The 15,000-nt window shown below is 52.7% G+C and overlaps 4 long non-coding RNA genes across 4 annotated transcripts in view; 3 read left to right on the top strand and 1 right to left on the bottom strand.

Annotated features, from left to right (window-relative positions):
- The window catches only part of LOC144372607 (uncharacterized), an 18,021-nt gene extending 16,838 nt beyond the window's left edge, over positions 1 to 1,183 (top strand). Inside the window, exon 5 of the long non-coding RNA XR_013432567.1 lies at positions 434 to 1,183. This is a non-coding gene — a long non-coding RNA (uncharacterized LOC144372607). The remainder of the gene's footprint in view (positions 1 to 433) is intronic.
- Positions 492 to 1,772, bottom strand: LOC144372608 (uncharacterized). Its single transcript, XR_013432568.1, has 3 exons — positions 1,142 to 1,772; positions 769 to 1,037; positions 492 to 587 (listed from the first exon to the last, which is right to left on the bottom strand). It is a non-coding gene; the product is annotated as an uncharacterized LOC144372608 (long non-coding RNA).
- Positions 1,773 to 8,749: 6,977 nt separating this feature from the next.
- On the top strand, positions 8,750 to 10,728 carry LOC144372609 (uncharacterized). The gene is made up of 2 exons (XR_013432569.1): positions 8,750 to 9,096; positions 9,749 to 10,728. It is a non-coding gene; the product is annotated as an uncharacterized LOC144372609 (long non-coding RNA).
- A 105-nt stretch (positions 10,729 to 10,833) lies between these two features.
- LOC144372610 (uncharacterized) overlaps positions 10,834 to 15,000 on the top strand; it is a 15,163-nt gene continuing 10,996 nt past the window's right edge. The window contains exon 1 of the long non-coding RNA XR_013432570.1: positions 10,834 to 11,088. This is a non-coding gene — a long non-coding RNA (uncharacterized LOC144372610). The remainder of the gene's footprint in view (positions 11,089 to 15,000) is intronic.

A 15,000-nucleotide genomic window follows, 5' to 3' on the forward strand; every position in this document is an offset into this window, starting at 1 on the left:
CGCATCCCCAGCCCTAAACTTATTTTTATTTATTTTAGTTTTTATTTGGTGCGATCTAACCCAGCGCCCCATGCTACCAGTTGAGCCACACACCCAGCCCCTAAGTTTTACCCTTCCCCCCCCCCCCCCTCTCTCTCTCTCTCTCTCTCTCTCTCTCTCTCTCTCTCTCTCTCCCCCTCCCTCCCTCCCTCCCTCCCTCCCTCCCTCCCTCCCTCTCCCCCTCCCCCCCTCCCCCTCCCCCTCCCTCTCCCTCTCCCTCTCCCTTTCTCCTCTTCCTGTTGCTGAAAGCTTGGCCCAATCCAATAAGGATGGCAAGGTCTTGAGACACAGGAAAAAAGGCTTATGGCAGCGCCGGCAAAGCAAAAAACATGGGGACTCTGGTCCCCAAAGGCTGTGACTCTGCACGTCAGCAACAACAGGAGGTTTCGTACAGGAGATTCAAAGGCCACCTTGCACTTCTTCCTGGCCGCGGTTGTGATTCGGCTTCTTACTTTTGAGAAGACTCATTTCTGACATCCTCTGGTCTCCAAAGTCTACATGACATTCTTGACTATGCTGGGCGTGGACTCAAGGACAGATAAGTCTGCCTAAAACAGGGAAGAAAGGTGATATGATTTCCCCTGGATTGAATCCAGAAGTCAACATCCTATCTCGGTCTGTGATAACACCTGTGGTGGTGTTATCCCTTCCCCTTCCCTCTCCTTTCTCTATTTGCTGGTTAAAGCTCGAGGTCTCTGGAGGTTGCCTGAGTTACTCCCAGGACCTCACCTTCTCTTGTGAGTAGCTGAGGGGGCGGTTGCTGGACGCTGTCTCACCATTCTGATCTTTCACTACTCTTACTGTTCTCTTCCAGGACTTTTGGATCGACTTCCTTCTTCCAAGGATGGTGGAATGATGACAAAGGTGATGGTATTGGAGATATGGAACTCTTTTTATTTGGGGGGGGGGTGGGGGGGTTGTTTTTCCTCCTGGATGGCTGTCAAACCTGCGGCAGCACACACATCGGTCCATCTCGAAGTGGAGAATCTCTAAAGGATCTTCAGGGAAAGCGTGGACAAGGAGGATTCAGTCCCGGGAGACTCTTGACAGGAGATGGGAAATCCCCGCCCTCCCCCCCCCCCCCATTTCTTCTGGAAAATACCTAATACCAATAAAGGCAGGACAAAATGCAGCACAGGCTGGATGGCTGGCTGGCTGAGGTTTATATAGCGCCGAGTAGGTCTACAGGTAAAATTGGATCCCAGAGCAACTGTGCAGTGACTCAGGGTCCTTCCCTTTCCCAGCCGTCCGTCCCCTAAGGCTTTCTCAGTTGGCTAATCCTCCACACTTAGGAGTGGTGAAGGTGGGACACACGTTTTAGGCTTGCTTGGCTTCTTCAGTCGGATCTCATCTTGCCACCGGGTCAGAAACACAAGCATATACACGTGGATGTTTCCACCCTGTGGAACTGGGGAGTTCACAGTGAGTGGTCTGCGGTCTCAAAAGGGCAGCCCCGTTGGTTGCAGTCACCGAACGCTAGGTGGCGCAAAGCTACCGTCATTTTGGAAGGCCTGCCTGAGTTCCATTTCCAGTTTCGATATAATCTATCTACATGTATAGACATAGATAGACAGACAGACTTAGATATCGATATCCATATACAGATCACTAAGCTGCAAGCCGCCGCGTCATGTCTTCCTCTCTTCCCTCAGCCTATTGAGTCCCTGGAGAGACAGATGGGCAAGGGCCTCAGTGCCCGCTCTGTTGTTCCCCCGGCGGGGCCCCCCCCCCCCCCCCCCCGCCCCATACAGTAAAGTCCGGGAAGCACTGGGCGGTGGGGGGGACATACCGCTTTCACCCCTGGAACTCTTTTTTTTTTTTGGGGGGGGGGGGGGTTGGTCGTTTTTCCTCCTTTAGCCTTTAAGATGTCCCACCTAGGAGATAGCTTCTGTGCCTCTGCCCGACCCTTGGAATTTGAACTATAATCCACACTTCCCCCATCCCACTAACTCCAATTCCCCAGCAGTAGTTCGCTCCCAAGGCTGTCACCACTAGAGGTCCATGGTAAACACCTTCCCCCACCCCTGAGAGCTATGAGGGAGGGCCTGGATGAGTTTAAGAGAGAAATAAACCAAAACAAAACAGTGATGTTTCCCCATTTCTCTCTGTGTGTGTGTGTGTGTGTGTGTGTGTGTGTGTGTGTGTGTGTGTGTGTGTCTCCAGTGTGTACCTGTCTGCTGCGCACCAAACCCAAGCAGGATGGATTTGGGCCTGGGGGAAGGAGAGGGAGGCCCTTCCTGGGTTTACTTTCTGGGGAAGAAGAGACAAAGGAAAAAAGGTGAGGGTGTTGCCCAGCCATCAAGACCGTTTGTGGACCAATGCCCAAGGCCCTGCCCTGGGTTTCTTCCCCAGGCTAGCATCACAAAAGAAACAAAAGTAGTGAACAAAGAGAGACTCAAACAACCCAAACAGGCAAGGAAATCTCATCGCAAAGTGCCCACCGGGAAAGGGGAAAAAAAAGAAAAAAGGAAAAAAAAAAAGAAAAAAAATCATCAAGATGCCTCCCGTGCTGTGCTGGACAGCGTTAGAGCTCGCCTAGCATATTCGAGGCCCTGGGTTGGATCCTCAGCTCCAGATAAAAAGAAATTAATAACACAAACACATTCTTTCCAACTAGGCCAAATAAATAAATAAAAGAAATCAAGACACTAGAAGAGACCTTGCCCACACAGAGAAAGGGCGGGGTGGGGGGTTGGGGGGAGATCCACATGGAAATCACTCTACCCTTGGCATTCCAATAGCCGAATACATCTCCCCATACTCATGTCAGGGTTTCCTTGGTGGGGATGGAACCAGAAACCAGCCCCTCACGCAGGCTCATCCTGGACCCTGGAACTGGGGACTGAACACAGACACAGTTTACCACTGAGCTAAACCAACATCCCCTTTTTATAAAGATATTTTTATACATTTTTGGTAAATCCATTGATTTATGAGTTGAACCCAGAAGCACTCACTTGACCAGTGACTGAGCCACATCCTCATATTCAATTTATCTATCTATCTATCTATCTATCTATCTATCATCTATCTATCTATCTATCTATCTATTCGTTTGTTTTCTTGCTTGCTTTCTTGCTTGCTTGCTTGCTTGCTTGCTTGCTTGCTTGCTTGCTTGCTCGCTCGCTCGCTCGCTCGCTCGCTCGTTCGTTCTAGTTAAAGCTTGGTCCCCGGGGTTTCAAAAACTGACTTCCAGACCACTCACGTATAAAGGAATCAAGCCTTTATTAAAGCACAACTAGCGGCGACTGACCAGAAGAACATACAGCTGTTCCCCTGACCAGCCTCAAACAATTGCAAGGGTGCTCCTTATAAGCCTGAAACCTGCAAAAGGGACGTTTTGGGGGGAGGGGGCGTCTAGCTAATGCAAACAAGCCAAGTTCCAGAAGCTGGAGAGTGAAGTCAGGCGGAGGGACGCTCAGCCAATCACAATCAGCCTAGCCACTCCAGTGACAGAAGCGTAGCCCCGTTATGGGCTAGTTACAGAAACAACGTCCCATGTCCTTCCTTAAAGGTTTCTATAGCAAAAGGCAAAGAACATCTTGCCCCAGTCATGACCCTTCTACTTGGCCTGGTTGTTTTACAGAATGGAGACGTAAAACAAAACGGAATCCCATTTGCTTTTACTATCACCAATTTTCTTTTGGAGACAGGGGTCTCGCGAGGTTACTTTCGCTATGAGCTTACAATCCTTCTCTGAACCTCCTCCTGATCCCCTTGGGGGGGGGGGGGGACAGACACAATATCTTTACCTTATCGGCTTGTTTGTCCCTTTGTTTTTGGTTCTGTGGTGCTCAGGATCAGGATCGAATCCACCGCTCCACACGTCCCAGGCCAGTGCTCTACTACCGAGCTAAAACCCTAGCCCAAGCTTTGCATTCTAGAATGCATACATTTCCTTCTTCGCTGAAGGAACACAGACACATTTATTGTACAACAAGCCCAGACATCTTCACATCACAGTTGCCTAGAAGTCCTACATACGTTCGTTGACCTTTGACTTTGGAAGCCACGCTCAGAATCTATGACTCTGGCCAGATAACTGCCGCGATGTGGTTTTTGCTCACCAACAGTTGGACCTAGGTGAACAGCTTGGACTCAAGTGGACAAATACTCTTATGCATTCAGGCAACAGTGCCACTCACCTGGTACAGGAGTGTTCTTTCAACAAACGATCACAAAACAAACCCTTACTTATTCAATCAAAACTAACAGATGTGAAAACTGGTCATTAATGGCACAGATCTTTTTATTTATTTTTTATTTTTTTGAGAGAGTGAGAGAGAGAGAGAGAGAGAGAGAGAGAGTTTTTAAATATCTAGTTAGTTAGTTAGTTAGTTAGTTAGTTTTCGGCGGACACAACATCTTTGTTTGTATGTGGTGCTGAGGATCGAACCCGGGCCGCACGCATGCCAGGCCAGCGTGCTACCTACCGCTTGAGCCACATCCCCAGCCCCAAGCACAGATCTTTTTTCTTTTCTTTTCTTTTTTTTTAATCTGAATGTTACACCGAATTCAAGTGGTAGAACTTCCACATGTGTCACTGACTGCGGGATAAGTTTAGAGCTTCGGTACAATACACGTTCTAATAAAAAGGGCACTACTCTCGTGTAGTGTAGGAAACCTATATGTCTTTAAGTGTACCGACTTTTGAATAATAAAAAAATCTCTCACACACAGCATACTACTCTAGTCCCCAGATGTGCACACATCCCCAGTGGCAGAGATGGAGATGTGGGGTGATTCAGGAGAATCACAAGACTAAGCCCAGCCTCAGCAACTTACGGAGCCCTGCGGTAACGAGAGAGAGAGAGAGAGAGAGAGAGAGAGAGAGAGAGAGAGAGAGAGAGAGAGAGAGAGAGAGAGAGGGGGGGGGGGAGGTGTGTAGGTGTTGGGGGGTGTTGCCCAGAGGCAAAGCATCTCAGAAGGAAGAGGGGGAATTTATTATAATAAGAAAACATAAGAACTAAACCTTTACAGCAGCAAAACTCTGATGACTCTGCTGACACTCTGTTGTTTTAACGCATCCGAGGCCTGGCAAGGTTATCAAACAGAAAAAGTGATTTTCTGGATGGAAATTCTAAATATTTGTTAGCCAATGGGCAGATAACCCACCCTGAAAGTCAATGTAGCTTCACCTGTGATGACGGAGGGGGGGGGAAGGGAAAAGAGAAAGGAAAAAGGATATGGGTTTTGACATGAGCCTCAGTGGCTGAGCAGTGAGACTTATACTCAAAGCATATAAAGTGGACCCCTGTTACATTTTCTGACCCCCACCACCACCACCTCCCCCCACCCCTTTTCCTCGATTCGACAGTTGGGAGAAAATTTTTTTAAAAAGACAAAAAAGGACAAACAACAGCAGCAACAACCGCAGCAGAAACAACAACCACCTTACCGAATTTCTGAATTTACATGAGTGAATTACTCTTCTTGATTCTCAGTCACATAGTTGATACTTTTCATGGTTTTTGGTTTGTTTGTTTGTATGTAATTCAAAAAAAAAATCAGAAGAAATTATTGGTATTCATTGCATACAGAGTGACCCATGTTAGCTTATCTCTCAGTTGCAAAGAAGGGGGGGGGCGCAAGGGGGAAGGGGTTGGTGTTGGTGATGGTGGCAAAAAGCAACCTGGAACCTGCTTTACCTAGGCTACTGGTTTGATCAAGTCTTCCTTGCATGGATGTGTTGTAGGGACAAATGAGGCAAGGCACCGACCGAACAGAGCAGGAAATGGGGTTTTATTTGGCCGCTGCCAGGTTCAGAGGACACGGCTTTTGCTGTCATGAATGAATCAATCCCCTGAACCCCGAGTTCAGGTAGTTTCAGAGTTTTATACCGAGCACGTAAGGGGAGGGGCTCAGAAATTCACGGTCTGCAGAAGTTCACATAAAAGCAGCTTTTTCCTCTCACTGTTCTGGGCATGTGAACCCTTCGAGGACAACACCTGAGAAGGGGAGAGCTTCTTCCCCCCTGTCTAGTCTCTCCCTGCCAGCTGTAACCATGGAGTCCAGTCGGTAACTTCTCGTATCTTAACAATGTAGACCTCTGGGTGAAGCCCAGCTCAAGGCCAGAGGCCTTGTTTGCACATTTCTTCAAAGTACTGTTCTGGATATGTTTGTGAAAAACTAGTAAGGGGGTTTCCAGCACCTGGAGTGCTGGTGTCTTCTCGGCCAGTGGCCAAGTAAACAGGGCGACACGAAAATAGGAAGTTTATCCACCTCGAATTCTTTTGCAGAGACTCCCTTGCTGACAGACCTAAAACCAGTCTGGGTGAAGATTTCTGAAGAGGCCCAGTTAAGACTTTTCAGTGGAGAGAGGGGGTGCCACTTCAGATGATGAATCGCAAAGACACCTTGAACTCACCCAAACATATCACATATTTTAAGATTCTACTCATTCAGGGCAGAGAGTAAGCAGTTTTACCTAACAATGGTTTGGTTTCAAAAGGCTTTTTTTTTTTTTTTTTTTTTTTTTATCTAATCCCCTGCTTTTCCCTTAGAGCTCTTCTCTTTTCTCTTAGAAAACTCTACTCTTAGTCAGAGGTCCAAATCTCCATTCAAATGACACAGGGGGGGGGGGGGGAGAAAAGAAAAAAAAAAAAAATCTCTCAAGCACTTGGACCCCTCCTGCCCCAAACGAAAAAAAGTTCCGGGTGATCAATGAATTTAAAAAGCAGGAAAAATGAATCATTAGCAGAAATGAACATAACCACAGTTACTACTTTGTAAGAATTGGAAAGAATTACCCAGGGCAGAGCTTCCAATTGAAACCCTGTAATTATTAGACAACAAACAAACACACAGACAGACAGACAGACAAACAAAAACCCTGAAGTACAAGAGTCTGTCTCCTTCTGTCTCTATAACTTACACACACACACACACACACACACATTTCCGTCTCTTTCTCCACACCAAACTCTTTTTAATCACTTGATTTTTCAGTTTCTCACTTAGTGGAGCACCCCTTTTCTTTAGGATCAATCTCCTCCTAGGTTTCTTTTTATACCAAAGGGTTGGGGGGCAAGTGACACATGATCCAGGAGAAGGAGGCCAAAGCAATCAGGGTATTAAGGAACATCAGGAGAGAGAAATGAAATGCTGGTGGACACATTGAACAAATGCTCTGAAACAAGTGATATCCAAATTAACCTCTTAGTTTAGTTTTAAACCAAACGGTCAGCATAAATGCAGAGTTAGAGAGACAAAATGACCCTTAAAACAGATACGGGAAACCATACTGGAATTTGAAACAGGCTGGGAATTGTGAACAGCCTGGAGAGGCCATATTTTCCTTCCTTCAGGGGCAGTGGGAGAGACTTTGCACTGCCTGTTGTTATGTAAATTAGAACTGAGACCTGCCCCAAGCAAGCCCGGTTTAGTGTAAGCATCTTACTTCCCCGCCCTGATAACTGGCACCCCAGCCTGGCAGAAAACAAATTTTCCCTTGCAGACAAACTGGTAGGAACCCAAAGTGGCTGGAACCACGCCTCCCCCCCCCCCCCCCAAAAAAAAAAAAAAAAAAAAAAAAAAAGAACACAATGGCACAGAGAAGGAATAGTACAAGTACCTGCTTTATCTAGGTTACTGGTCTGATAAAGTTGACACTTTGTTGGGGGTATTTCAATCTCACCTCGACCCCTGACCTGCCCCTCTCAAGAGTTTGTGAAAGATGCAAACTGATTTTTACATGTCTCTGTCAATTCCTACATCGTCTGGATGGATCCAACCGTGGCCTATCAGTCTGACTGAAATGAATCCTGGCAGTGGCCAGCATGCCTGACCTCCAGATTACTTTTTGTGGTGTTCGGAGAAGAGTTGTGGTGTGATTTCATGTTTTAGACTTTGTCGAGATTGGGTTTATGTTCCATTCTATGGTCAACTTTGGTAAACATTCCGTATTCACTTTAAAAGAAGGTCTGCTGGGGCTGGGGTTGTGGCTCAGTGGTAAAGCGCTCGCCTTGCATGTGTGAGGCCCTGGGTTCGATCCTCAGTACCACATAAAAATAAATAAATAAAACAAAGGTATTGTGTCCAACTACGACTGAAAAATCAATATTTATTAAAGAAAAAAAAAAAAGGAAGAAGGTCTGCTGTGCAGTGGTGGCCTTGCAGTGTTCTGAGCATGCCCATTAGGTGTGGGTTGTTCGTGATGTGCTTCTGCTGTCCTTTGTTACTGATTATTTATTTATGGCCTATGTCATCAGCTGCTAAGGGACGAGTGTTCTCGTCTCTTTGCCATAATTGATGTATCCATCTTTTCTTTTAATTCTCTCTGGTTTTCATGTAGGTATTTATTTATTTCTTTCTAAACATTTTTTTTTTTTAAGCTGTAGATGGACACAATGTCTTTATCTTTATTTATTTATTTATTTTTATGTGGTGCTGAGGATCGAACCCAGGGCCTCACGAATGCAAAGGCAAGCGCTCTACCGCTGAGCTACAATCCCAACCCTCATGTAGGTATTCTGAGGTTATTGAATGATTTGCACACTACCTTAAGATTGTTTAATGCTTCCTCAAAGATCTGACTGTTTATCAAGGTGCTACGTTCCTCCTACGCCTGGCAGTGATTGTCTTGTGTGTACCTTGAAGTCATACTGAAAATAAATAAGTGACTGAGTACAGTGGCCTATGCCTGTCATCCCAGATGCTTCTCTCTCTCTCTCTCTCTCTCTCTCTCTCTCTCTCTCAGCTGAGGCAGGAGGATCGAGAGTTTAAAGCCACCCTCAGCAAAAGTGAGACACTAAGCAACTCAGTGAGACCCTGTCTCTAAGTAACATACTAGATAGATAGGTAGGGCTAGGGGATGTGGCTCAGTAGTCAGTGAGTGCCCCTGAGTTCAATCCCTGTTTACAGGCCTCCTCCAATAAATAAACAAACAGATAGATAGATAGATAGATAGATAGATAGATAGATAGATAAATAAATAAATATGTTTATTTTGTCTATTTAGGTGATGATGATGATGATGATGATGATGATGATGATGATGATGATGATGATGATTTTAATGTGGTGCTGGGATTGAACCCTGTGCCTCATGCGTACTTGGTAAGTGCTGTACCACTGAGCCACAACACCAGAATGACAACACCGTGAAGTGCTCTTGCTCAGACTGTGGTCTCCTGTGTGGCTGGGGAGGGCAGGGGTTGGGTCCATTTAGGGCTGACAGATATTGTTGCCCTGCTACGTCTTAGATGAAACAGTGCGTAATATGTGCACACAGATCAAAATGAAGGTAGAGATGGCAAGCTCTCTCCAGCTTTATTTATCCCAGAGCATGTGGTGTTTCAGTCTAGGGCAACAGACCATGCTTTTTAGCTAAGGCAGCCTCTCTTAGAGCCCTGTTGCAGCTTCTTATTACCAAGTGCCTAAATGTAAAATGTGGCTCTGTGATATGGATACATAAAAAATAAAAAATAAAAAAAGATAAAATGGCCAAACAGACAAAATAGAACTCCACAAGGAAGCATCCTTTTTCCTATTAGGATTAGTATTTTTTTTTTTTTTTTTTTCCCCTCCTGTTTCGTAGTATGTTGTCGGTGGACAGCACACCTTCTTTCTATTTGTTCCTTTTTGTATGGCGTGCTAAGGCTCAAACTCTGTGCTAGGCCGGCCCTCTGCCACTGACCCAAAGATACAGACAGCCCCTAGACAAGAAAGGATTCTCAGAGGCTGGTCATCTTCCAATGTTTTTGTACAGAAAAAGGAGGAAACACAAAGCCCAAAGACCAGAAGATCAAATTCCCAAGCAACCGATTTCAAACTGATTTTTACATGTTTCTGTCAATTCCTACATCGTCTGGATAAATCCAAGCGTGGCCTATCGGTCTGCCTGTCTAATGGTGGCTTCACCGCGGTGGTGGTTTCGGTTTTGAACTCTCACACCGCCCGTGTCCCCCGCCGGATTCTCTAGGGGTGCTGGGCAGACTGCCGGCGCCTCCCGCTGCTGCGGGGGACCCTGGGGGAGGGGGGGGGAGGCGGCGGCTGGTGGCACGTGTCCGGGTGACTTTCTACGACCCCTGCGGAGCGGATCACGCTGACACCGACCGAGGTTCCGCGTCCCTTCAGCCTGATTTGGTTGACGGTTTTCGAGCTCCCCCTGGTGTCCGCTTTTATAGGAGAGGAGCGTCTTCATCCAATTCTGAGAAGTATCTGTTCACGTCCTTGGACCATGGATCCATTGGATTATTTGTTCGATTCTTTTTTTTTTTTTTTTTTCTTTTTGCTTTCTGTCCCGCCCCCACCCCCGTTGTTGTTGTTGTTGTTGTTGTTGTTGTTGTTGTTGTTGTTTCGCTCTGGGGCAAGGGCCCAGGCTTTTTAGCCGAGGCAGCCGCTCTTAGAGCCCTGTTACAGCTTCTGATTACCAAGTGCCTAAAGGTAAAATTTGGCTCTGTGACCCAATGGAAAATGACTTCCCATTCGAGAATATGCTCATTTCTTAGGGAAAACAACAACAGCAGCAGCAACAGACACAGCACCCCCCCCCCCAAAAAAAAAAAAGATAAATAAAAACACAAATACAAATAAGAATTCATGGGCTGGAGATGTGGCTCAAGTGATGATAACACGCTCCCCTGGCATGCATGGGGCGCTGGGTTCGAGCCTCAGCACCACATAAAATAAAACAAAGATGTTGTGTTCACTGCATACTGAAAAATAAACATTAAAAAATATTCAAAATATTCTCTCTCTCTCTCTCTCTCTCTCTCTCTCTCTCTCTCTCTCTCTCTCTCCCCCCCCCCGCCTCTGCCCTCTGTCTTTATAAAAGAAAAATAAGTAAAAGTTAAAAAAGGGGCTGGGGATGTGGCTCAAGCGGCAGCGCGCTCGCCTGGCATGCGTGCGGTCGGGGTTCGGCCCTGAGCACCACGTAACGAAGATGTTGTGTCCGTCCACCGAAAACTAAAAAGTAAATATCAAAGTTCTCTCTCACTCTCTCTTAAAACAAAACAGAACAAACGAACAAACAAAAAGAAAGATAACGTGGCCAGACAGACAAAATGGAACTCCACAAGGAAAAATCCCTTTTTCCTATTATGATCGGTATTCTTTTTTTTTTTCTTTTTTGGAGTAGTTGTAGGTGGACGTGCAGCACGCCTTCTTTCGACTTGTTCCTCCTTTTTGTATGCCGCGCTAAGGCTCAAACCCAGTGCCTCCTATGTGCTAGGCCGGCCCTCTGCCACTGAACCACAGACATAGAGGAGGAAGGATTCTCAGAGGCTGTTCATCTTCCCATTTTTTTTTGGGGGGGGGGTACAGAAACAGGCGGGAACCCCAAGCCCAAAGACCGGCAGATCAAATTCCCAAGCAACCGATTTCGACGGGTTTTTACGTGTTTCTGTCCCTTCCTCCATTCTCTGGATGGATCCGACCGCGGCCTAGCAATCTGCCTGCCTAACAGTGGCTTCACCGTGGTGGTTTCGGTTTTGAAGTCCCACACCGCCCGTGTCCCCCGCCGGGTTCTCTAGGGGTGCTGGGCCCATCTGCCTGCGTCTCGAGCCCGCCGCTGTGGCGTGGCGACCCGGCTGGTGGGACGTGTCCGGGTGACTTTCTACGACCCCTGCGGAGGAGCGGATCCCGCTGACGCCCTCCGAGGTTCTACGACCCCTGCGGAGGAGCGGATCCCGCTGACGCCGACCGAGGTTCCTCGTCCCTTTCGCCCGATTTGGTTGACGGTTGTCGAGCTCCACCTGGTGGCCGCTTTTATGGGAGCGTCTTCTCATCGGAAGTCGCCAAGGCGTGATATTCGGCGGCGGTGGCCGAGACAGAGTTCCAGGAGCTGGGCGGCGCCGGCGGAACTGTCTCGGTCGCCCTGGGCTGGGCCGATGTGGCCCGTTGGCGGGATATTGGACCGGCGGGCTTAGTGTGTGTGTCGGTTGTCTTCTCTCCCTGCTCGGTCCGGGCCGCGGGCGCCTCGGGTGTCGGTCCGAGCGGCTCCTTCGGTGGCACGGGCTTCGCTTTGGCCCGGTCTGGGTCGGCCGCCGGGACTTCTGTCTTTTTTTTTTTTTTTTCTTTTTCTCCCGCTTCCTCTCCCTCTCTCTCGTGGGTTTTGGCCGCGAATGTGCTGGCCCGGCCTCGCCGCGTTCCCTCTTTGGGGGCCGCCGCCCGGGGCTTGTCCTGATGGCTATGCCCGGCGTCCTTCGGTGGTGGGTCGCCTTAGCGTGTTCCCCGCCCGCCCCCCGATCCCGCTCGCTGGGGATGGTGGTCCCCGCCTCTCGTCTGTGCCTTCGTCAACGAGGGTCGACCAGTTGTCCCTAGGGGCTCTGGATCTCGGTGATGGGCTCGATTTCGCGGTCCGCCGACCGTGACTCCCTTCGGGGAAGGCGGCAGTGGTGAGTGAACTGTTCCCCATTGCCCCGGTCGCGGTTGTCTTGGCCCGAGTTGGCCGTTTTCTGCCATCGGGTAGGTGCTGACACGGTGTCCTCTGGCCTGTGCCGCCAGAGGGAGGGAGCTTGGGCCTCCGGGTGCGTGCGGGGCTCTGGGCTGATGGGGTGGCCCGGACCCGTTCCCTCTGGAGCCGTCTGCCTCGGGCCTGCGTGCGACGGCTCTTTGGTGCGCCTGGAGTGCCCTCGCGGTGGTGCCACCTCCGGCCGGCCGGTCTCCTGGCGCCGGAGGGCGGTGGGGGAGGTGGCGGGTGGTCCTTTACCGCCCGTGCGCTCCCCGCTGCGGGCGCCGAGGGCGGTGTGACGACGACGCTCGCTTCCATGGCTCCGAGCCGCGTGTCAGGCGTTCCCCGTTCCGTGTCGTCGGCCGCTCTCCCTGGGGTGTGGGGCCGGCGAGGCCGTAGCAGGCTCCTCTTGAAGCGGTCCTCGCCGGGTCTCCCCCCGCTCCCCGGGTCTCTCCCGCCCACCCTGCTGATCGATGTGGTGACTTTGCGCTCTCCTGGGCCGGACCAAAGCCGCGCCAGGCGAGGGACGGACATTCATGGCGAATGGGCCAGCTCTTCTCGTCCTGCCCGCGGGCCCCTCGCCTTCCCTCCCCGCCCGTTCGCGGTGCGGGGAAGGGCGGGGGTGCGGAACCCGGCCTCGACCTCGCTCCCGGGGTCCTCTGACGTAGCGGGTGCTTCCCGCCCGCCGCCCGCTCTGGGCGGCCAAGGGCCGTGCGTGTGGCCCTCCCCGCGTCGGGGAGGGCTGCCGCCGTGCCGCGTCGGCGCGACGGCGCGCCTCTGCTTCGGTGCTCCTGGGGCGCTCCGGGTCGTTTCCTGAGGTGCCTGAGGCTGAGCCGGTGTGTGCTGTTCCCGGTCCCGGTGCCGCTGCCGCGGCCGGCCGCCGCCTCGCTGTCAGTCTCGCCCCGTCTGCGGGGGTTTCTGAGGCGAGTGCCTGAAGGGGAAGAACAGTTGTTGCTTCGCTCGGGGGATCGAGGCGGTAAGCTCGACAGCGTTGACCGTTCCCTCTCCGTGGGGGGCGGGTCGCGTTGTCGTCCCCAGCGCCGAGTGGCGCGGGGAGTGTTAGGCGAGCGGGCGCCCGTGCGCTCTTCCCTGCCTCCCTTGGGGGAAGGGAGATGCTGCCCGGGCGTGCGAGCGATTGTGGCGGGACGCCGAGCAGGGGCCGGTCCGGCCCCCGAGGCGATGGTCGCCTTGGGGTGTCCCCGGCCGCGAACGCTCCAGAAGCCTCGTGCTTGCCCATACCGCAGATCCCCCCTCGCTGTCTCGGCGGCCGGTCGGGAGAGGAGCCGGGCTGGGTGCGGCCCATCCTCAGTGAGGAACGTTTCTCTAGCGATCCGTGAAGGGCGTGCCTCGCGTGGGGTACCGGATTCCCCCATTGGCCGCCCCCTGCCTTGTGCGCTACGCTACCGTCGGTGGTGTGTGTAGGCGAGAGTTCCCCCCTCCCCGCCGTCTGGGAGGGCAGGGGTCCGCCGGCCCCCCGCGGGTGGGGGCCGAGCGCTTGCTCTTTGTGCCTACCGCGGCCCGCGCCTCCCCCCTTCGAGTCGGGGGAGGGTTCCCGCTGGGCCTGGCCGGGCCTCCTGGCGCATGTTGGGCCGCTGGTGCCGCGTGTGCGTGCGCGCGGTGGCGGCGGGGCTCTGTTCGCGCGGCCGGGGGTTGGGGGGCCCCGCGTCCCTCTTTCCCCCTCGCCTGCTGCGAGTGGCCCTCTGCCCGCTCCCGGTCCCGAGCCGGCGGGCGGCCCGCGTGCGTGTGCGCTGGCCCGGGGCGCGGCCGCCGTGGCCCCCCCGGGGGCGTTCCGCGGGCGCGGTGGTGAGCGAGCGGACCCTGGAGCTGGAGAGGCCCAGGTCGTGGGGCTCGGTCGGCCCGAGGTGTGTGGCGTTGCATGCCGGCGTTCGGAGGCCAGGCGCGCCTCTGTCGCGTGGAGGGCCACCCTGTGGTGGCGGGGCGGCGGGTCTCGTGGGAGGCTCCGGGGCTGGGGCCGGAGGCCGGGTTGGCGTCGCGGGCGGTGCGGGACCGCCCTCGCGTGTGGCGGTGGGACCCCGCTTGTTTTCCCGGCGGCCCGACTCTGTGCCCGAGGTCTTCTCCCCGGTTTCCTCTCCGCGTGGCCTTGCCCCTCGCTGCCTCCGGCGCGCCCTCCATCCCGGCGGGGTCGTGCCCCCCTCCTCGCCTCCGCCGAGTCTCCCCCCGGTCGACTGGTCGCGGCCGCGCTGCCGCCCCCTCCCGGGCGTGTACCGGGTGTGGCGGTGGGCACGCTGGACGGGCGGTCGTCGCTGGGGGATGCTCGTCACGGTGTGCGGGTTGAGGGTTCGGGGGCTTCCCCGCCTCTGGCGACGGCGGTGGGGCGGTGGGGCCCTGTCCCCCGCGAGGGCCCTCCCGGGAGGTTGGCTGTTGACGGGAACCCGGCCGGAGGCTCGTCCGGGGCCACGCGGGACCGCCCGTGCGCCTGGTGTTGCGCGCTGGCGGTGATGACACCGTGTGCCGCCCTGGGCTTGTCCGGCTGGTGCGCCCGCGCGGCTCGGCCAGCTCTCTCCGGGCGGGGCTCCTCCGCGGGTCCGGCAGGTGCCCTCTCCCGT

This window comes from Ictidomys tridecemlineatus, unplaced genomic scaffold (assembly GCF_052094955.1).
Source record: "Ictidomys tridecemlineatus isolate mIctTri1 unplaced genomic scaffold, mIctTri1.hap1 Scaffold_1376, whole genome shotgun sequence".
Classification (NCBI taxonomy): Eukaryota; Metazoa; Chordata; class Mammalia; order Rodentia; family Sciuridae; genus Ictidomys; species Ictidomys tridecemlineatus.